Source organism: Pelodiscus sinensis, chromosome 4 (genome assembly GCF_052426305.1).
Source record: "Pelodiscus sinensis isolate ZL-2025 chromosome 4, ASM5242630v1, whole genome shotgun sequence".
Taxonomy (NCBI): Eukaryota; Metazoa; Chordata; order Testudines; family Trionychidae; genus Pelodiscus; species Pelodiscus sinensis.
In genome coordinates, this window is record NC_143055.1 from 36,126,956 (window position 1) to 36,150,720 (window position 23,765).

Consider the following 23,765-nt stretch of genomic DNA (forward strand, 5'->3'; position numbering starts at 1 on the left):
TAGATGCACTTTTCTGGAAAAGAGCCCCAATCGCCATTTTTGCGATCGGGGCTTTTTTCCGGAAAAGACTACTGGGCTGTTTACACTGGACCTTTTCCGGAACAGTGTTCCGGAATAAGGACTTATGCCCGAGCAGGAGCAGAATAGTTTTTCCGGAATAGCGGCTGATTTTGTACAGTAGAGCATCGTTGCTTTTCTGGAAATTCAAGGGCCAGTGTAGACAGCTCGCAGCTTATTCCGGAAAAGCGGCTGATTTTCCGGAATAAGTGGCCCAGTGTAGACACAGCCTATTTCTTAGAATCCAGAACTCACACCACAATCATAACCAGAAAAATACAAAGCAAACTGTTCCCTAACACAGCGAAGCATAACTCAATCCACCTTGCCTTAATCTGGCTCTTTGAGACTTACAGCTGAAGACTCAGATAACATGCTTTCCCACAGATCTAAGGCCTGTAAGCAGCATCAGGGAACCCTTTACATTTGCAGTGATAACTTGTCATTTTAACACAGTTTTCAGTATACCACACTGACCAAGATCAACTAATGAATCAATATCTATATCCACTGGTTGTCTCTTGTTCTTATATTGTAAGTTCTTGGATGTAGGGCCTGCCCTTTTGGCTTATGTTTCTTGAGCACCAAGCACAAAAGGGACCCAGTCCAAAACAAATAAAAACAAAAAATAGTTTGCCAATTATCTCTCTTTATCAGGGGATCTCAAAGAGCTTTGCAAGTCCCGTAAAAGGCACATTATTTGGGGAGTTACAAAATTGTGCTCCTTCCTTCTGAAGCTATCCACATGTGATATAAAGTTTCAGCTCCACGCCAAAGTGTATTCTCTAAGGGTACGTCTCGACTACCGCGTTTTGTCGACGGAAGTTTTGTCGACAGATACTGTCGACAAAACTTCCGTCGACAATTTGCGTCCAGACACATGGAGTTCTGTCGACAAAGCAAGCCGCTTTGTCGACAGAACTCCGTAGTCTGGACGCAACGTTACAGGCAATAACACCTTCTGTCGACAGAAGTCTGTCGACAGAAGGTGTTTTGCCTCGTAAAATGAGGTATACCAGCGTCGACAAAACCGCGGAGTTCTGTCGACGTTATGTCGACAGAACTCCGCGGTAGTGTAGACATTGGTATTGTTTTGTCGACAAAAGTCCACTTTTGTCGACGAAACTAGGTAGTCTAGACACACCCTAAGAGGACTGCAAACATGAAACCATGCCAACCCAACCTACTGGAAAGTTTTGTTGTATCTTGTGTTCACTGAAATTGGAAAGCACTGCACTGATGTAATAGCATTTCAAAGACAGTGAGAAAGTGTCCTAAAGCTTCTGGAGCTGTGGTGTAGTGAAAAACTTGTTTTCTCCATAACTGTGATCTGCCACTCTTTTATAGACACCCCTGATCGTAAGTTAGATGTTTCCTTTATTCCTCCTCAAGAATGGGCACGAGGAAAATAAAATTATTATGGCATAGTTAAAAGTAGCAACTTTTTTACCTTTTGAAATGCCTTATTAAAAACCACTAAAGTGCACTTCACATTGAATCCTTAACTTTACAGACACTGATACCAATTTGGGCGCTTGTTTTCTGATTTTAATGAGCATTTTTACCGATATTTATGTCTGAGCATGGAGAGGTATGGTTCTCAGTTTCAGACTGCTTCAGTCAGGGAGATGATCATTACTGTGTTTAAAGTCTAGCATCTCTAACAAATCTGATTAAGTCAGAATATGACACAGTGCAAACCTCTGTTGCCATTGATTTAAAAGACACAGTGATAATTACTGAAGATTGATAGAACTCAACTGTTTAACAACAGGTGCATAGCTTCTCTAAGGGTGCATGCCACATTTTATCTTCATGTTTTATGATGTTCTACCATCATACTGCATATTTTTGAGAGCAGGGAAATAAATAATCTCTTCAAGAACAAAGTAAGGAGTGAACAAATTCAAACTGCCTAATCCTGCTATCAAAGTAACACAAAGTACAAAATGATGCAAAGCTAAAAAAATATTTTGAGACAACTAATCCATTTTGTTGTTATGGCAACAATAATAAATGGCAGCCTTATTTATGCACCAGAAATGTTAAGTATTATTGTCAGTCAGTAAAAACAATTAATTTTAATTCCAGATGTTGCATGAAGATTTGAGAATTATAAACTGAAATAATAATGATCAGAGCTGAACATAAAAAAAACAAAAACCCAGAGTTGGAAAAAGTTGTGAAAGTGAAAAGTTTGTGTTTATCACAAATTTGGTGTCACTACCAGCTAGGTATTTTAAAATATCCTAAGTACAAAATGCTTTTTATCCTTAAAATATACTATGACGACTACCTGTTGTACTGTCTTGAAAAACTTAAACACAAAGAAAGAAGCAAATCATAACCTGAAATACTTCATGCAAAAAAAATTATGTCAATGAAAACTGTGATATTGATTAGAATTAATGAAAAAAAAACCTCCCACTATAGCCTTTCCAGGAGATGATCAATTTGGATTAAAATAAAGATGGAATTTAAATGTATTTTCATCCAGAGAAACTAGTTTTCAGTCCAAAAGCATTCCCTTTATTATGCAACAACCCAAAAATGATTTGACCAGAAGTAACCCCTTCACTAATCTCTAATAAGCAAGATACTGAGTGATCATCACTCAGTGTACATAATAAGTTTTGAAGAGAGTATGTTTTTCATGGGAGGTCACGTTTGAATTCATTCTGAAATATTGATGTTTAACTGAATGCTGCTGCAATTTATCACAGCAGAGATGTTGCAGTGATTTCCAGTAAGCTAGGGATTAAGTTTCCAGGATGCAGGATATGGATAGTATTCTCTTTATTTCTTATTTAGTAGGCCTAGCAATATCTGTTGGTTAGTGAATCAAATTGTATTGTCTCATTTGCTGTCAGTATATATCACATTAATTTTTGTGAGTACGTAAGTATGAACACCCACAACCAAATAGCTTTTGGACAAAAAACATGAGCTGTATTGATACTGAAATAGTCTCTAAGGGCTTTAGTAGTGTTCTGCTTCTTCAGCTGAACCTGCAATCGGCTTCGTTGTTTGTTAATGAATCTTGGTGGTAGTGTCTGAGTGGTGAGTTCTCAAAAATGCAGCAGCTGTCTGCATTAGCCACATATCTAAGTGTAAAACCTCCCCGGAACTCTGAATTTTGTGACTACAAACCTAGCTGTTTCTTCTGGCTCACACTCCTTACTTGCATTTATTGCACATGAGGATACCCCATTACAGAGGTGCCAAAATGGTCCATCACCCACATCAAAGGATCAAATGACCAAAACCCTGACACCAATGAGGGGAGACCTATTACAACCAGAAAACAGATATCACATTGAGGAAATGGCTAATATTCAGATAAAGCAAGCATTAGAATAGGGCAGGTAAGCCAATGACCTAGTGGGCCTGGAGACTCCTATGAGGATCCAGCCATGAGAGAGATATCAGGAGGAGAGGACTAAACGAGTCTTGAGGTCATACAAGGGGACTACGCAAGTGATACAAAGGAACCGAAGGCAATTTTGAGCTCAAAGACACAGCACCCAGGGAAAGCTTACAGATATCATCATGAAATAAAGACAGAGACCTCTCCATAGGCCAATCCCAAAGATAAGGAGGAAACACCACAAAAATAGCATGATAGTCTTGGAGATAAATGGACAGAAATCAGACATCAGAAGTGTTCCCTGTAGGGGAACACTTTAACCTTCCTGGACATCTCGATGACCTCTCGAGGTCCCTTCCAGTCCTATTATTCTATGATTCTATGATTCTATGACATTCAGTAATGGGGTTGAAAGTAGCCATGCTTCTACAAAAGAATTTCAAAACCGATTACAAAGGGAGACAGCTGAACTGGAATTTATTTGCAAATTTAACACTATCAGTTTAGGACTGAATAAGGAACTCAACTGGTTAACACATTACAAAGGAAATTTCCCCTCTATGGATATTCATATCTTCGTACTAAATGCTGTGAACAACCCACTTCTGCTCTGAGGTGATTAGCTTCATTAACACAAGCAACTTCTTCCTTATATGCACCCCTGCTTCTGTGATGAAGTGGGTTTTACCCACAAAAGCTTATGCTCTAATAAATGGGTGTGTCTTTAAAGCCTGGTCTACACTAGTACCTTAGTCTGAAGTTAGTAGCCCAAGGTCTATTATCTAAGCGATGCATTCACACTACCAAGCCCATTATTCCAAAATAAGGGGCTGTGGAATTTGAATTCTGTAGTCCTGTTTTTCACAAGAAGTAATACTATTCCTAAACTTCTAAATCCAAAATAATCGTAGTGTAGATGCTCCGGTGCTTCTAATTCTAATTAATTGGCCTCTGGGAGTCCTCCCGTAGCTCCCCAGAGAGCCTACCTTGGACTACATTTGATTCTTCCCCGTAGCGAGAACATGGATCTTTAAATTTGCAAAATTGGGTGCCCAGAAGTGGAACTTAGTAAATTTGAAATAAGCACCTAGTGTAGACATGGCCTAAGGTGCCACGGGACTTCTCAGTATACTCAATGAGACACACGAGGAAAAGAGGGAATGTGAGGAATTGGTTTTAAAGCAACATAGCCACATGGATAAAGAAAGGAAAAAGGTTTAATAAAGTTCCATTTGATTCAAATGAACCTGCATTCAGCTTCATTCCTGGCTAATGAAAACAGGGTCCACTAGAAGCTTAGGAGTGATAGGGCTATCGGATCGGATACAACATGAGTTTTTTAGAAGATGGAATAATGTTACACTTAGGCAGGAGTTCTAAAAACAATTTTCTTATGGTTTTTAATATACTTTGACCCATAATGCTACTACTAGGCATTTTTAAAAGGGCAGATATAATTTTTATATGTAACTATTTCAAACATTGATTTCTTTTGACTCTCAGTAGTTTAGAGATGAAGACATACTCACAGCAGAGACGAGAGAGTTCAGGGACCTTTAAGCTGGCACAGGGTTGCCTATAAATACCTATTTGGGGATGTAACATTTGGATTTATTCATATCTGGAAGTGGCATAATATTTAAAATGGCATAAGATGCATTCAAATGAAAAAAGACAGTCAAGTGCTATGTTTTAATTAATGCTAGGCTAACCCTGGCCTCTGGGAAATGTCAACTGCAATTGGCTATGTCAAGCTTAGCCACATCTCTGTGCAATCCAATAACAAAAATGATAATTAGAAGAAAGCTGAAAGGGAATAAAGCAGAAACCCTCTCACCGACCCATGTAAAACTTAAGAGCAGGAGAAACAGTTGCTGTTATGCTCAACTGGCACTGCTCCTGAAATGGGCACTAAGCAGTAGCAGTGCACAGTGTTTGACTGGTTTTCCCAAGGAGCCTTCAATAGTAATACTTTTTTTCAATGTATAACTTAAATATTCCAGTCCTGGTTTCTTTTGACTGTAGTTCTATGTATTCAATGAATATTAACAGTAAAAACAAAAACACTCCACCTCCCCCCCCAAAACCCCCCAAAACCCCACCTCCTCCTTCATTTGTACAGGAGATTGGTGTTTGAAATTTAACTGTAACAAGTTCATTTTCTACAAGTAGCAGTTTTTCAGTGTTTACTGTGCACATTCTTTATCAGTAAAAATGCTATTCAAAGCTCTCCGCTGGTTTAAGAAACATTTGATTTATGCACTAACAATGCAGCTTCCACCTTCCTCGGAGCACGATACACAGGAAGGCAGCTGCTAGAAGTCAAAATGTTATTTTTTAAATAAAGAATGCATCCAAATTTGAATAACATTTGCTTATTTGAAAGCAGGACATGCAGCAGATATATATCATTACCTAAGGGCACATCTACACAGCAGGGCTACAGTGGGCATAAGCTACACAACTTGAGCTACGTCAATTATGTAGCTGAAGTCGAAATAGCTTATTTTGGCTTTTGGTGCTGTCTACACAGAAGGAACACCAAGTTAGAGCATTCTTCCTCCAACTTCACTTACTCATCATAAAATGAGGGTTATGGGAGTTGGAGTAAGAATTCCCCCAGCTCAACATTATTTTAACATTATGCTGAAATAACTGCTTGCTATGTAGATGCGGACTATGTTATGTCAGAATGACGTCAGTTATTCTGAAATAATGCTTCTATGTAGACATAGCCTAAGATTGTGATCTATGACCAACTGTTTTTCCTATACTTCCAAGTTCATCTATATAAATATATAGTCTGGTAGTCTCATTTGGACTGGCAAAGCTCTCTTCTGTGCTGACCTCACCCTTACATGGCCACATTAGTAGGAGGAGAATGCAATGTACTGAATTTATTCTAGAAACCTGCAACCAGAGGACAACTGCAACATAAACATTCATTAAAATAATATTCTATGACCATGGATGACTAGATTGTTTCAGACACTGCCTTGAACAGAAAGTGGAATCTGAAGAACACTGCAAGAGTTTGTTCTTAAAAGACTGCAAAGCCATTGCAGGACTGTTGTGCAGAGACTCTGCAGCTATGTAGGGATGGATGAGTCCATTCCTTCTGCCCATGAAACACTCCCATGTACAGCCACTCCAAAAATGCAAGATCTGATACAATGATGACCAGATATCTGTTACAAAAGTAAAGTGGCAAAACATAAAATGTCCAATAATTTCTTATACCGTGTTAGGGTATGTCTACACCGCATTGGTCCAACGAGATCCCCCAACCCCGGGCCCTGAGCTTCCCCTCCCCCTTCTTCCCCTTGCTTCCCCCTTCCAGCTCCCTCCTCCCAGATTTCCCCCTCCCCTCTCCCACTCTCTCTCTTCCCCTCTCTCACCTCCTTTTCCCAGTCTCCCCAGAGGTTATTCCCCACCCCCCAGTTTTGTTCAATAAACCCAGTTTTTGTTTTTGAACATATGTGACTTTTATTTGACATCAGGAAGGGCAGGTTAAGGAGGGGTAAGCGGAAGGACGTGAGGGAGGAATGGGGCACGAGCCCCCCATGGGGAGGACTGGGGTGGTTCTGAGGGTTCTTGCTCTCCCTCAGGGTAGACGATCTCCCGCAGATCCTCCTGGATCCTGACAGCCCCCCGTTAGACCTCCCGGATGGCAGCCTGGAGCAAGTTCAGCCGGGCTGATGGCAACGATCCCAAGAGATGCACCGGTGTGCCTAGGGGCAGCTCTGGCTCCATGTGGCCGAGTGCTGTGGTGTCCCAAGTGCGGACACTCAGGGCACTCCAAGACATGACTGCTTTGCTGTCCCTCATCAAGGTAGACAAGCAAGTGGGGAACTCTGAGAACTGTCTGTCCGGGGTGGGGGTAGGGTCCCTTTAAGCATGGAGCTCAGTTAACCTTAGGCAGCAGCCCCACACACTAAGTCCTAACCTGATGCCCTGCCAGCACTGATTTCGGCCAGCCTTAACTTCAATTCAGGGTCCACTCAGTGTGGTAGTGCTATTTCGAAATAGGTTTTGTGTGTAGATACATTAATTCAAATTAGCTTAATTCAAATTAACTATTTTGAATGAAGTTAACTCGAATTAATGCTGTAGTGTAGACAGGGCCTGACTGAGGGGTGGGTGAGCTAGGCAGCATCCCTTATAGCTGCCATCAGGCACCGCGCGCCTGGCTCCCATAGCGCCAGCCAGAAGCTCCCTTCCCCCTACGGCTGTGGGCCCCTGCATGGCCCGGTGTGCATCAGCCGAGCTGGGTGCTGTCTGCCTTGTGGGTGGTGCCGCGCGCCCAAGCCTGGGGTACCAAAATGGCTCGGGCCGGCCCTGAGTGTAGACGTACCATTAGGGATGACTTCAGTAGGTGAACGAAGTAAATGGGAAGGCAGCCATTTTAGATTTGATTCAAGATTAACAGGAACAAAATAGTTATGTATCTGAAGGTGGAAGGCAACTTGAGTGAAAGTGATTATGAACTGGTAAGGCCTCATGACTCTAAGGAGAGAAAGGAGTGAGGGCAATGGAATAAGAAAGGTGTATTTCAAAAACAGACCTTAACAAACTCAGTGAACTAGTAAATGAGGTTGGGTGTATTAATTTAGAGTGAATAAATGGCTCCAGAGATTTAAAGACATTAACATGATCCTGTACCTATCTGAGGGGCCATCAGAGTGGTCAAGAGCTAATCCCCAGAAGAGTTACAAGGAGGTGTTATAATAGTGAGTAATAAGCCCTGCAACAGGAATGAGCCACCATCTCTTTTTGGCCACTGGTTAGGTTTAACATTTTAATGCATATTTTGACTTTGTTTCTAGGACTTGAATACAACAGTTGAAACAACGGTAAAAATAGATGATGTTCTATTACTTTTTTTGCACTTTGTCAGTCATAGAAGAGATTATTTAACTTTTGGAAACATACTACTAGGGCAAGACCCAGTGAGTTTATACTGCACCTGCCTTGGGCTTTAAGCATATTACTTCACTGCAAATAATAAACTTGAAATTGACCTTAAGCAAGGGTATGTCTACACTACAGCACTAATTCAAACTAACTTAATTTGAATTAGTTAATTCGAACTAAGCTAATTTGAATTAGTGCATCTAGACCTAAAAACTAATTCGAATTAGCGTTCTGCTAATTCGAACTAGCATGTCCACATTGAGTGGACCCTGAACCCAAGTTAAGGCTGGCTGCAACCAGGACTTAGAGTGTGGAGCTGCTGCCTCAGGCTAGCTGAGGGCTGTTCTTAAAAGGACCAGACCCCCACTCCAGACAGACAGTTCTAAGGGTTCCCCACTTGCTTGTCTACCTCGATGAGGGACAGCAAAGCAGTCCTGTCTTGGAGTGCCCTGAGTGCTCACTTGCCGCAGGCTGCCATCTGGCGGGGTCAATCGGGGGGGCTGCAGGAGAGCTTCCACCCCAAGGATCCCACAGAGCCACCCCATCGGGGGCTCGTGCCCCATTCCTCCCTCACCTCCTTCCACTTACCCCTCCCTAGCCCCCCTTCCTGATGTAAAAAATAAAGGACACGTGTGGTCAAAAATAGAAACTCTCTTTATTTAACAAAACTGGGAGTGGGTGGGGATGAACCTCTGGGGAGACTGGGAGAGGGGAAGAGAGAGGGTGGGAGAAGGGAGGGGGAAACCTGGGAGGAGGGAGCTGGACGGGGGAAGCCAGGGGAAGAAGGAGGAGGGGAAGTGTAAAATATGGTATGCCATATCTTCAGTACTGTGTACAGATGTGGTCTCCTCACCTCAGAAAAGATGTTTTGGCCTTGGAAAGGGTTCAGAAAAGAGCAACTAAAATGATTAGGGGTTTGGAGCAGGTTCCATATGAAGAGAGGCTAAAAAGACTGGGACTTTTCAGCTTAGAAAAGAGGAGACTGAGGGGGGACATGATAGAGGTGTATAAAATTATGAGCGGTGTGGAGAGGGTGAATAAAGAAAAGTTCTTCATTAGTTCCCATAATAGAAGGACTAGAGGACATGAAATGAAATGAATGGGTAGCAAGTTTCAAACTAATAAGCAAAAGTTCTTCTTCACAAAGCAAATAGTAAACCTGTGGAACTCCTTGCCGTAGGAGGCTGTGAAGGCTAGAACTATAATAGAGAAGCTAGATAAATTCATGGAGGTTGGGTCCATGGAGTGCTATTATCCAGGGGGTAGGAATGGTGACCCTGACCTCTGTTTGTGGAAGGCTGGAGATGGATGGCACGAGACAAATGGCTTGGACATTGTCTTTGGTCCATCCCCTCCACGGTAGCTGGTGTTGGCCGCTGTTGGCAGACAGGCTACTGGGCTAGATGGACCTTTGGTCTGACCCAGTATGGCCGTTCTTATGTTCTTATGTTCTAAGCTCAGGGCTCAGAGTCGGGGGGTCTCACTGGACCAACTTGATTTTCATGCAGACCTGGTCCTGGGTTTGCATGTGGTCTTTGGTGGCCAGGCTGACAGCTATCCTGCCCTAGACGGCCGCTTTCCTGTGCCTAGTGCGTAGATTGTGGACGTTGGAGGCCTCCCCCCAAACCTGGATGAGGTCCACGATCTCAGCAGTAGACCAGGTAGACCTCTTGTGGCCCTGGGCAGGCTCCTGGGAGCTGCCAGCCTGGTCCTGAGAAGAGGCAGAGGGCTGGGTGGCAGCTGATGGCGGGCTCATGTGGTGCTAGGTGCTGGAGCTTCAAGGAAAACAATATTTATCAGGAAACTTATGACAAAATTATGAGCTGGCAACACTGAAGTCTAGTTATTTTTCCAAAGACTCTTAAACACTATACTATAGCGACTGACTTGCAGTTTTCACAGGAGAATATTTAAAATAAAAACATCAAAGAAATTCCAGAATTTAAAACTGAGGGAAAGAAAACCTCAGATATATCTCAGAAAGGAGACTTCTGAAATATATCAGGGCACTGCAGGCAGGAAAGGAAAATAGATAGGTGCAGGAGCTCTGGTTAGGTCCTTGTCTTGAAAGAAAGACCAATCTTCTAGTTCTTTATCAAGTAAAGCTTCTATTGTCATCAGAGCTTCCAATATACACTTCATACTTAAGTATCAGATTAATCTTATCCAGGAGAAATAGACTAGACATTGTGAGACACTCAGTCACTATAGTGATGGGATCACTTAAGTACCCACAGATAAAGTGGGAACCTCTCTATACGCTACTGTCTTTCTCTGGGTTTGGTCTCCTTTTTCATCTATTCTATGGCCCTCAAATCTTCCTCTTTTCTGAATGTAATCTTGGCTCAGAAGGCTTGGTTGTATTTTTTCTGAGTCCTTTGCATTTTCTCTTTAAGCAGCCTCACTGGCTGCAGAGGGATTCCTGTTTTACAGGCAATTACCAGCCCTTTCTTATCTTAATCACCCTGCCTCTGCTGGTAAACATAACACTGACTCTCTACCCCAGGAGCACCTCTCTTTTGCAGTACTCGCATTCCATGCCAAGGCCCAACCTGTTATAAGGCACTCTGCCAAAGCCCCACCTGTTATGAGGCACTCTGCCAAGGAGGAGACCTTCTGTATAAAACATAGGGGACCAGTCTCCCTAAGTGACATACCTGGTTTATGAATTCTGGTTGATACTGTGAGTCTGAAACTCTTGATTCATGAAATATCTCTAGGTTTGAGTATCTTCATTGTCTTACAACCCAGAAAGCACAACCTCTCCATACCAGGGACAAAGGGGAGTACCTAACTCTTAATGACCAGTCAATAGTTACTTTAAAGAATAATTCCACTCTGGAATAAACCAATTTACCTCTCTGAGGGCCCTGAGAGGAAGTGAATTGGAAAGCTACCAACAGAAGAAATATTCTCATAATGATACTTGGGAATGGGACACAGAAAGTTTGGGCATTAAGAAAGAAGGGCGCACACAGCCAAATGAGAGAGGAAAGTATGAACGGAAAAGATTTTATGTTTTACCACATAAGCAGTGATCTGCAGACAAAGGACCTGGACAGCTACAACACACTCTAATCCCAGCCCAAGGAATGACCCGTGTTAAGGAAACTGAGACGGGAGAAATATGTGTAGGTATCATGGAGGGGGAGAACCTTTTCTTGCCTTCTACAAACAAAAATTGCACTGACCCTATGCTTAAATCTTCACAGTGACTTTTCATTTTGTGTTCCATATACAAATCTCATAGCAGTCTCTGTATAAAAGCCTGTTTACACTATTCAGCTTGCATTTGGCCCTCTCATAAGGATAACAGAAGCCTCCCTGCTCTGAGCCTCTATCTGGCTAGACTCAGCTATTCCTGTTTCTTTCTCCTTCCCATGCTGCTCTTTCTTTCTGTGCTGCCTGTTATCAGCCTAGGGCTGATGAGGTACTTGGCACCTCTGGACAGTCTGATTGACTTATTACCACCATCAGCTTTCTCCAAGGGAACTAATTAATATTAGAGTGATCACAGAACAGGCTCACCTGTTTGCCCTCTCCACTCTGTCCCAGTAAGATACTTTATTTCTATATTGTTGTGCACATATTATGCTAGTAAAGGCAATACTCTGTTCTAGACCTGTTCAAGGTCCGTACGCTTTACCTGATGGCTTGAAGTGTAAGCCATAAGGCTCACATTTTTGGCTGCAGGGTGTATTTAAGCTATAGAGATATCTTACAGAACAATTGCTGGACCTGTGTCCATGAAGAGGTCAGACAGTTGTTTTCCAGGAAATGTGCCAGAGAGAGGTCAAGGAAGAAAACAATGCTGCATACTTCTGACACCTAGCAATCCAAAGGCAAGATCCCTATCAGCCGTCTTTAACTGTGTTACTCTATTTGTGATAACACACAGATGTTTTGTATTTTCAAAACTGATGTAGCTGAAACATTAATAACTGATTAGATGGTGTGTGAACTTGGAGGACCACAAAGAGCCAGAAGCCTCCCCTGTCTGTGGAGCAAAAGCCTCCTGTAACAGCATTATTGAGCACTCTGTACTCTGGCAAGCACAGAAACTGCACACTTTTCCTTCCCTAAGGAGCAAGAGTCTGAAAGAGGCAGGGAGACAAGGTGAAGACTTGGCCCTGTCCTTTTCCACACTAGCTTCTGAGTCCAGTGGCGGCCCATGAGCCTAGATAGACTCGGCAGTCGCCTAGTATGTTGCTGGCCCGGGGTTCCCAATGATTACATCATGGCCATTGATGGCCGTGCAGGTGGGGGCGCGGATAGCTCCTTCCGCCTGGGGCACCAGCTGCTGCAGTCAGCCTCAGGCCGCTCCTGTCTGAGTCCCTTCCCCACACATGCACCATTGGCGCAGTACCAGGATGAGGGAACATGCATTCCTATACATGGAGTTGATCACTTGGCATCTGAGACACAGACTCTTTTAGAGTATGTCTACACTACAGCGCTAATTCGAACTAAGCTTAATTTGAACTAACGCGTCTAGAACTAAAAACTAGTTCGAATTAGCGTTTGCTAATTCGAACTAGCATGTCCACATTAAGTGGACCCTGAACAGGGCTTAAGGATGGCCGGAAGCAGTGCCGGCAGAGCATCAGAGGAGGACTTAGAGCGTGGAGATGCTGTCTCAGGCTAGCTGAGGGCTGCGCTTAAAGGGTCCTGACCCCCACCCCGGACAGACAGTTCTCAGGGTGCCCTGCTTGCAAAGTAGTCCTGGCTTGGATTTCCCGGAGTACCCACACTGGGCACATCACAGCACTCGGCCATCAGCCCGGCTGCACTTGCCGCAGGCTGCCATCTGGGGAGAGGGGGCAATTGGGGGGCTGCAGGAGAGCTTCCACCCCCAGAAGCCCACAGAGCCAGCCCAGTCCTCCCCATCGGGGGCTCGTGCCCCATTCCTCCCTCACCTCCTTCCACTTACCCTTCCCTAGCTGGGTGATCATCGGCCTCATGCAGACATCACAATAGGCCACTCCCTGACCTGAAGGCGAGGAGAGCATCACAGAAATTATGGGTCCGCCGGTAGGCCCTGATGTCCTGCCTCTTGGTCCCTCTCCCTTCCTGCAAAAGGGCCCTCGTGGCCCCCAGCAGCAGGGTCGCCGCCCAGACCAAGGCCCATTGGTAGAGGGTTGTCTTCCCCCTGGATAAGTGGGGTCAGACCCAGGGTCTCGATGTGCTCAAAGATGGAGCTAAGCTTCATCCCTACGGCCCCAGAGACCTCCTCACCAGCTGCCAAGGCAACAATTACTTCAGTGGTAGCAGCGGGAGCCTCAGCTGGTATTGGAGCTGGGGGAGCTCCACCTGAGGCCTCCTCAGGGATGGGCTCCTCAGGGGGGACTGCATCATTCCCCCTCGCTGCTACGGCTTTCTCGGCCGACACCTCCTGCTGACGCTCACAGGGGGCGTTCTCAACAGCGTTGGCCCCCCTCGGGATTTTTCAGAAGGGGACTTTCCCACCTTCCTCATTGGAGGGAAGAGATTGAGCCCATGATCTGCAGGCTCTGTGCTTCCCCCAAATGAGTGTCCAGCCCTCCGAGGTGGAGGTGGAAGGTTGATCAGCATGGGCGGGGTCGGGGGGCGCAGTTGTTGTTTGGGCGGGCATTGAGGCAGGGGAGGGAGAGAGAGAGGGGTAGGGAAACCTTCCCCTGGGGTGAGCCCTCTCCCTCGTCCAGTAGCAACCACACCACTCTCTCTTCCTCAGGCCCCACAGAGACAGTTTGAAGAGTGGAGGGGCCCACCTGCTCACCCAGGCACATCAGAGGGAGTGCCTCCTGCCCCCAAGCAGAGCCTTTGGATGGAGGAGAGGCAACCACAGAAACTGGATTACCATGGGGGCTGCCGATGTTGGGGCTGGCACCCTCCAGGGCCCCGGGGGGCCCAGATACCTCCTCTGACCAGGCCAGAGGGCAGTCCCTTCGGACATGCCCCATTGCCCAGCAGAGAAAACACCGGGCCTCCCCCGATGAGTAGTGGACCCAGTAAAGGGCCCCCGATAAGGCACCATGAAGGACCCCTCGAGTACCACCCTGCCACGCACACCAGCAGCAGTTGCAGTTGCACTTGACAGCAGAATGATAGGACGTGGTGGAGGGCGGGGTCCTTAAAGCCCAACCAGAGAGGGCTGATGGTGGAGATGGGCCTCTCCAGTGTGAAGAGGGCAGGAAACAGGGCAGCTTTGGGGAGGAAAGTTGGGACAGAGGTAAGGACCACCCATGCGCCCAGGTCCTCCAATGGCTCGAGGGGCACATGCACACCCCCCACTGCCAGGCCGCTCTCCACTGCCTCCTGGGTGGCAACTTCTGAGGCAAGGAAGAACACAACCTTGCCATACATTTTGGAGGCTGCCACCATGGCTGAGGCCCCTCACCACCCTCGCCAATGCCTGTACGTAAGTTTTGATGTGGGGTAAGGTGGAAACCATGAGTCAGTGGTCACCGTGCCTCCTGGACAGGGTGGGGAAGGGGCCCCAGCTGCCAGGGATGGAGCTGGAGGTGGCGGTCGGGGAAGACAACACGGTGGCATGCAGGGGAGCGTCAGTGGCCACTTGGGCGTAAGCTCTGGGGGCCTTGGGTGGATTGCCCTCAGAGCCGGTGGGGGGAATATCAGGGGAAGAAGGGGGTGCAGCAGTTGATGGGGCTGCAGCGGATGGGGAGGCCTCGGCTGCGGAAGATTTGGCCTTTTTGGCCAGGCCCTTGCCCTTCTTCCTCCACTGGCCCTTTTTGCCAGACGAGCTGGAGGGCCCACCCATATCGAGAGGGCCATCGGCCGTGGCAGGTGCGGAGCCCGGATCGGGGGTCGGGAGGTCAGCCGCAATGGTCTACGGGGTCAGTGGAAATGGAGGGACTGTAGGGTCAACAGGGGCAGGGGTTTCCTCCATCATGGGGGGAGGATTGAGGAGGCAAAGCTGAACCACTCCTCCCCACCAAGCAGCAGGCAGGGGAGGAGGGCATCAATGAGGGGGAAAGGGGTGGAGAGGGGGAAGGTACTGGATTCAGGGAGGGGCAACCGTGGAAGGGGAGGGAGTTAGCAGCCACTCCTCCCTGCTGAAGCTGTGGCAGAGGAGGAGGGCACTATTGCAGGAGGGAGCGGGAAGGGGGCGCAAGGGAAAGAGGTATGCGATTGGGGAGGAAGGGGGGTGGAAAAAAGCAACCACTCCCTCCCACTGAGCTGTTAGCAGGGAGGGAGGGTGCTAACAGGCAACTGGTAGAGGAACAGAGGAAGGGGAACCAGCAGCCACTCCTCCCTGTAGGGCTGTGGCAGAGGAGGAGGGCACTGGCGGGGAGGGTAGGGACGCGAGGAGAGCGGACGCAAGGGAAAGGAGATTCACGATTGGGGAGGAAGGGGGATAGGAAAAAGCAACCACTCTCTCCCACTGGCTGATTGCAGGGAGGGAGGGCGCTAGCACAGGCAGGAAGCAAATGGGGGACTGAGGGGCCAGCAACCCCTCTTTCCTGCAAGGGCAGAAGCAGAGGAGGAGGGCGCTAGCAGGGTGGAGCAAGGGATGTAATAGCAGGTGCAGGGCGGGGGCTGGCTCCTCCAGCTGCACTGGGGTACAGAGGGGAACTATGGGGTCATTGAGGGAGGTGCAGTGTACAAGGGGACTAACTTAGGGTATGTCTACACTACAAAGTTAATTCGAACTAACAGCCGTTAGTTCGAACTAATTTTAATAGGTGCTACACATTCAAACCGCTAGTTCGAACTTAATTCGAACTAGCGGAGCGCTTAATTCAAACTAGTTTATAGGTCTAGATGCACTAGTTCGAATTAGCTTAGTTCGAATTAACTAATTCGAATTAAGTTAGTTCGAATTAGTGCTGTAGTGTAGACATACCCTAAAAGAGGAGGGATAGGGCACAAGCACTCGGGGGGGGGGGAGGCACTACTTTGATGATTGCCTATGAAGACTGGATTCAGCAAAATACCTGTTTAGTTCCCTGAAACAGTAAATGGTTGGAAGTGAATGGGGCTTTATGTAAATGTCAGAAGGAAATTTTTGCTGAATTACTATCTGAAAGAGTAGAACAGATGAAATGTTCTGGTACATTAAATGCTCTTTTATACAAAGGTAGTCTTGTGGAAAACCTTTGTTCACTGCTCCCTTTGCAAAGAAATATACATTAGTTCAGAGAGGGTCAAATCCTGGCTAGTGTTTTCATGCGAAGAGAGCAGTGGGTGTGTGGAGCAGCTGCAGAAGATACTCAAGGATATGGAGTATGCTTGCAGAGGCTAAAGGTCAGTCATCATGTTGGAAGACAGGGCTCTGAATTGTAGAGAGCTGCAGTCAGAAATAAATTATTTCTACATTAGTTAAATGGGAACTTTCCATAACTTAATAACCAGAACATCACATGTTATCCAGAGTAGAAGGATTTGAGAGCAACCAGGAAGTACTTTTGAATGCCTGAACTACATCTTACATAGCCCTAAAAAATGTCCGATAACCACCAATTTACAATTTAGATTTGTTGTTCAGCCTTTCTTCTATTCTTATGCTCCCTAAAATAGACATTTTAAATACACTGTTCTTTAAGAGAAAAACATGTGGAACAGATGCTATTACTATGTTAAGATGTGGAGAGTGGCTCTTCAATATCGTACCTAGGTACTAAGCTGGTGCAGAGCCACGGACTTTGTCCCTGTAACAGGGGAAAGACTTTCCTGTTGTATACACATCTTTGCTGTATTTTAAACATCTGCCAGGCTGCGTCTACACTGGCATGATTTTGCGCAAATACTTTTACCGGAAAAGTTTTTCCGTTAAAAGTATTTGCGCAAGAGAGCATCTAGACTGACGTGCCTTTGCACAAAAGATTTGCTTTTGTGCAAAAGCATCCGTGCTAGTGTAGATGCTGTCTTGTGCAAGAAAGCTCCGATGACCATTTTAGCCATCGGGCTTTCTTGTGCAAGAAATTAACGTTGCTGTCTACACAGGCCTTTTGCGCAAGAATACTTGCGCAAGAGGGCTTATCTCTGGGCAGGAGCGTCAGAGTATTTGCGCAAGAAGCACTGATTTTGTACATTACAACGTCAGTATTCTTGCGCAAATACTCGCGGCCAGTGTAGACAGGCGGCAAGATTTTGCGCAAAAGCACATGCTTTTGCGCAAAATCTTGCCAATGTAGACACAGTCCCTCTGTATAGGAGTGTGAGAGGGTTCTTCATTTCAGGAAACAGATAGGGCATCTGCTGAAAAAGGGTTATATTGGCCTAAGACACTTGAGATGCTGCAAATACCTCACCCTCTCTGGGAAATGGTTTCTAATTTTGCAAACTTTGTGGGATTAGGGATCATTTGAAGAATTGCCACTCCTCTTGCACAGGGAAATAGGAACAGATCTATGGTGTTGATAGCAGCTGCAGCAGCAACATGGGACTCAGACTCCTAGAAATGAACCAGCTGAGAGATCAATATTAATTTCACTTTTAAATTGGACATAATTGGCCTACTATAAGAATGAACACTGAAAAAAGGAATGGATGACATTTCATGATATCTACTGTCTGAGGGTTCATGATTTGGCATGGCAAGGGAAGATCTTTAATAAGACCATAAGAAAAGTGTTCAGAACTATAAAAGAGTGCTCTAAATAGAGTTTCTGGACTAATTAGCAAAGAGAAATGTTCAGTCCCAGAGATCCACCTGCAGCTCCTCCACCATCACCTTTAACTTACACCCACTAGACACAACCCAGTCACAAAACCCATTATCTCTCATCAGAACCACTTACTACCACTTGGGCCCCAATTGAGCAAAGCCCTTTAAGTATGTGCTCAAATCCTATTGATTTCAATGAGACTTGAGTACATGCTTAAAGTTGTGCATAAGGGCTTTGCTAAGTATCAGCCGTAAGGTCTGCCCCTATTGTGGGAAGAGGGAGTTGTACAGCTGCTTGCATTTAAGGGGCAAGCCTTTCAGTTGCAACTTATGCTTGTAGATAGCATCTTGATGAACAGTGAAGCTACTCTGCCCCTGATAATGAGTCTGGTCAACTGGGGCAGAGTCCTCAATGAAGAAAGAAATGAATTAATAATTCCAGAAACTGATTAAATCATACAAAGACCAATTTAACTCTTCTTTCTGTTACTAAAAGTCCAGATTATTTTCCTGATAAATTTATATGATACCAATAGCCCAACACTCAGTGCTTTATGTTTTCAGAGTTGGTTTGAATTTAGTTCTGGAGACAAAAGTTTAGCTTGATGAACAATGCAAATGAATTACTCTTGGGCCTTGGCACTGGAGTGCACTATAATTGTAGCATAATGAGATAATGAAGAGACTGTCAGGTTTTGTTTAACACATATAATGTAGAGAGGCTTGGGGATACAAATACTTGAAAACAGAGAATAGCAATTATTTTCTCTACTTACCCCTTCCCATTATCAGGCCAATTTCAGAGTTACAAGTAGTATTTGCGGTAGTGATGTGAGCCTGTGGGTAAGGAACAAAACATACCACATGTAGGATATCCATGGTGAATGTGTTAAACACAATGCTTTACACAGCACAAAGAAGTTAGCTATGCAATGCTAGCAGATTGTGAGTATCATAAATAATGCCTCTGCAATTAATTCTAAGATTTGTAGCTTAGGAAGTAAATGATATTGCTGGAAATATTCCACAACTGATATCTGATGTTATTCCACATCTGATGTTTATCGGCTATATGACAATACCATTCTAACATCATTACAATTTAATTGTTGTTTTATTCGTGCTCTCTTCAGTATGCTCTAAAGCACGCCTGGGAGGGTCTAGTAAATTGCATGTAAGCTCAGTACAGTTTGCAGGTGTCCAGCATAATGAACACTTTAAATGGTTATGCTCTAAGGTTAATTTTTCTGTAAAGTTGCCCAGACCTCTCCAGTGTATTCATTAGTAGAATAAAACAGAGACCTAATCCAGATAGATGCTAAAGGATTATCATTATTGCTATAAGGAAGACTTTGATAAAATTCTAATTGGTATTGCTGCATAGGGACTGAACAAATGAAGCAGATTATGATAAATACTAAGTTTCATTCCTACCCAGCTGCACTCAAATACTGGGGTAAAATAAACAGATAGCCACTGCAATTTATTGCAGAATTTCTTTGAAAAGAATTATACTGAACCAGAGATAATTATGTCAAACATCACACAATAAAATTAGAGCTAAAATACCACTGCATCCCTCATGTTGCTTTTAACAGCATATTCACTGCAAACAGCCTTTTTTTCTCATTAATCTGGGACTGACAAATTTATAACTTATTAATTATATAGACTCATTCATAATAAAATCAAACAGTTCATTTACTTTTCTATTCACATTACAGAAATAGAACACATTTTCTGGTCGGTCTCAAACATAAGAAAAAGTTTGTCATAATTAATAAGTTATTTTACAGTTACTGTAAAATAACACTTAACTGTTTTGATTCCAATTTAACAGGTAAGATTCTTATCTTACTACAGCACATATTGTAGGTAAGCTGTCTCTGCTTAATAGAATCTCATTATATAATTTTAAAAGATATTTTTTTCTCTCAGAGACATTTTAATAGCCTGAATTTTTATTTGGAAGAAAATACTACTATCCAGCTTCTTCCCCCTTTGCTTTTTAATGGGGATACTCAATATGAGCAATGATAGCAGAATCTAGCCCTTTAATTTAATGATTACAAGATAGTTACTGTAAAATATTTTATTCTTTCGGAACTGTTTCTAGATGTAGCATAAAATACTCTATTTGCCATATTTCTTTGTATGCAATATTCAGACTAATGGACTGATGCAGTTTATTGCCTAAGCCTGAAGATATGTGCAGCATGCATGTATATAATATACAGCTGTAGTCTGCTTCACTACCCTCACCCTATTTTTAAGCATATTAAGCTGAGTAAATTTCATTAGCAAAGATGGGCCTGCACCTAAACAGTTCAGATCTGGATCCAAACTCCCCTAAAATTGAGGAGTTAAAGACTGAGAATTTTGGTTTAGAATCTTATAAAGACAGAGTCAGCCCTTTAGTTCTGATAAGATTCTAAATCTAAACCAGATTTAAGTGTCCCCCAAATCTGAGACTGTCTGCTCTGGGGTTTTAGTTAGGCCCTATCTCTTCCAACTAGAATATTTCCATTAAAGCATCTTGGGTTTTGAGAACTACATTCACATAATGAATATATGGAGTATGATGTAAATTGATGTAAATCAATGTAAATATTGAGCCCATATGTAGGGGAAGAGGGGGGAAAGAAGCATATATATATAAAAGAATTTAAGTCTATTTGTTTAATATTGACAATCCATTTTCAGAGCAAAAACATGGACAAGATATTAGTCAAAGGTACATTCAAGAATATTCACAGATAGTCTGCAAGAAGATAAAGTATCAAAATTCTTTCAGTGTGTTGTAATTATTCCCTTTACCCTGTTCAAGATTATAGCTGAGCAGTAGTTGAAAAAGTGATGCCAAATTTCAAAGAGTCAAAGAAAAGTTCCTTGGATTAAAGTATTGACTGCTTGTGAAGCTAGTTTCTTACCATAAACAGGTTCTTGGATGTAATTCTTTTTAAAGAATTTGTTCTATGTCTTGTTCTATGGTTTTATAGTAGATAGCCAGGTGTCCCTTTAAAAGGTATTGAAAAATCATAAAAAAGATACATCTGACCTATTCCAGAGACGTGCCTTATAAAACTTCCAAATGGTGTCATAAGGTTTTATCACCTATAGCGTATGTCAGCAGTCAACTGAACTACAATACTCCCATCATCAGGACTTTTAATATATTTGTATAACAACCTGTCCCAGTGTAAGCTTTTTAGATGAAGAGCTGGGATTAAGATATATCACTTTTCTGCCTGTGACTCACCAGGTTACTTGTTAAGCATGGGCTTATGTACTATAAGAGCTTTTTCTCCATAAGAGTTATTGATTTGGAAAATGTTGGAGAGGGGGGAGAAAAACACAGAAAGGGACAGAGGGGGAGAGAATCTTCATAAAGTTATTTTCATGGCATTCCTCCTGAGTCTTCTTTTGCAATGAGCCACAAGCTCTGCAAATTTCCTGGAATTCATCCTGATGGTTTTGAGATCCAGCAGAGTTATGGGGCTGTCCAAGCAAAGGTCTCATGTAGAGCTGTCCAAAATTACAGGAAAGCTAAATATTTCTCTAAACCCACAATAGTGATTAAATTAAACCTTTGGTAAAATGCAGAGGGGGTGGTCCCTGATTTCTTCCTCTAGCTCTGGGGACACAGAGGCAAAGCAAGGAGATGCCCCTCAGCTCCACAGAACCTGACAATTTTCACAGAAGATGATTTCCCTTTTTCAGCTAGCTCTAGTCTAATATATCTGTTCTGGTTCTGGGATTCATACCATCCTATCTTGCTCTCTGACAACCCTTCTCCAGTGGAGCCATGTTTCTGGGGATTATTCTTCCCCCCATTGCAGAAGGACTTTCTCCTGCTCTATCATGCCTCCCTTAAAAAATGCAACCCTAGAATGTAATATCTATCTAATTTCTGTAGAGCTGATGATCATGGTATCATTTCCCCCCCGCCACACATTATGAGCTCATCTGTTCCCTGATGTGGATTCCAAAGAGTTTCCAGAAAGGGGATGCCTATCCCTTTCAGCTGAAGAACAGGGAGACATTTTTCTGTGCATGGACCTGTATGGCACCATCTGGCCATATTAGATTACCTATGGGTTACGTAATCTGTTCCTAGTTGTTCTATTGCACTACTTACAGTATAAACACCATATGCTGTAAATCATGTACTTCAGATACATTCAAACCTAAAATACTTCATTTCAGCAATGGTTTTTCCTCAGAGTTTTAAATGTCACAATTGCTAGTTGGAGATACCTAAGTAATATCAAAATTCATTAAAAATATAACGTAGAGAAAATTAGATTCTTGAAATATTAATAACCTTCATATTCATACTCTTGCATGACATTAGCAGATGCAACAGACTGTTTAGATTACTTAAAATGTATGTCTGTTAGGTCTCTGATGGGGAGATGGAGAGACAGCATTTTCCTGCATCCTTGATTAAAAAGGAATTTGTTCAGCTTATATAGAAGCCTTTCAAATAATTTTTGGAGGATTTTTAGCTAATTGAAATAGGTCTAAAAGTATCTACAAAAAAACTGAAGTATTAAAACTTCTTTACTGAAATGCAGATAAGTGAGGAAGACCAAATTAAATTATAGTTTGATTTAATCATTTATTTGAATGAATTCAATCACATTTTTGGCATTTGAAATTAATGCTTTTTGAGCAATTGTGAAGATATCTTTATTGGAACCAATAATTTAATTGAGAAAATGACTTGACTTAGTGGAACTAAAATCAATGAAATATGTATCTCAGAGTAACTGCTCCTAGTTGAGATTACTGTACAAAATAGGAAATGGGAAAGAAAGATAATCTTGTAATTAAAGCACAAGATTTGGGGTTATAGAGACTTGATAGTCTCTGCCTTTCTTGATCTATCATAAGTATCCTGCGGGTCCTTGGGTGAGTCACATTAAAGGCCTAACATACAAAGAGGTATGAATATTCACAACTCTTTCTGATATTAAAGGGAGATTCCCATGCTCAGCCTCTCTAAAAATCAGGCTCAGGTTATAATTACTATACCTCAGATTCCTGATTAACTGAAATATTTTAAAAGTACTTCTGGTTTCTCTTTTACTGACACATACACAATGCTCCCACTCCACACACATTAGCTAGAAAACCTGTATCCCCTGCTGATCCAAAGATAGGATTCCAATCCAATATCTTTCTTCCTATCTCTCTAATGAATCCACACACAAACATAATTCATCTTCATGCTTCCTCTATCCCCACCACACATACATCCAACTCCTCACTCCTTCCAGTGTGCCTAATTGACTGCCTACCCCTCAACATAGCACACCCCCAAATGTTTATCATTAATTTTTTCCCCTGTACCTAAGAGTCAATGATAGATGTGCCCTCAATGAATTTATCTATTTTTTTTATAGAACCCATTGGCCTTTGGCCTTCACACTATGCCCAGATAATGAGTTCCCCAGGTTGACTGTATAGTGCATGAAGAAGTGCTTCCTTATGTTGTTTGAAACCGGCCTGTTAATTTCATTGGATGACCCTGATTCTTCGTTTTGTAAAGAGGTAAATAATACTCTCTCATTCACTTTTTACATATCATTCATGATATTATACACTTCCATTATAAACTCCCATATTTCACAGAATCATAGGGCTGGAAGAGACAGCCCTCTGCCCATTTGCTTTTTTGCTAAACTGAACATTACCAGTCTTTTTAATCTCTCCTCATTTGAAAGTTATTCCATCCTCCTAATAAGCTGTGTTTTCTTTATCTGTACTTTTTCAAATTCTAATTTTTTTTTTTCTGAGATGGGGTAATCAGAACTG

General features: G+C 43.3%; 1 long non-coding RNA gene across 1 annotated transcript in view; it reads right to left on the reverse strand.

Annotated features, from left to right (window-relative positions):
• The window catches only part of LOC106733005 (uncharacterized), a 239,376-nt gene that overhangs the window by 204,396 nt on the left and 11,215 nt on the right, over positions 1-23,765 (reverse strand). Inside the window, exon 2 of the long non-coding RNA XR_001369252.4 lies at positions 18,722-18,782. This is a non-coding gene — a long non-coding RNA (uncharacterized LOC106733005). The remainder of the gene's footprint in view (positions 1-18,721; positions 18,783-23,765) is intronic.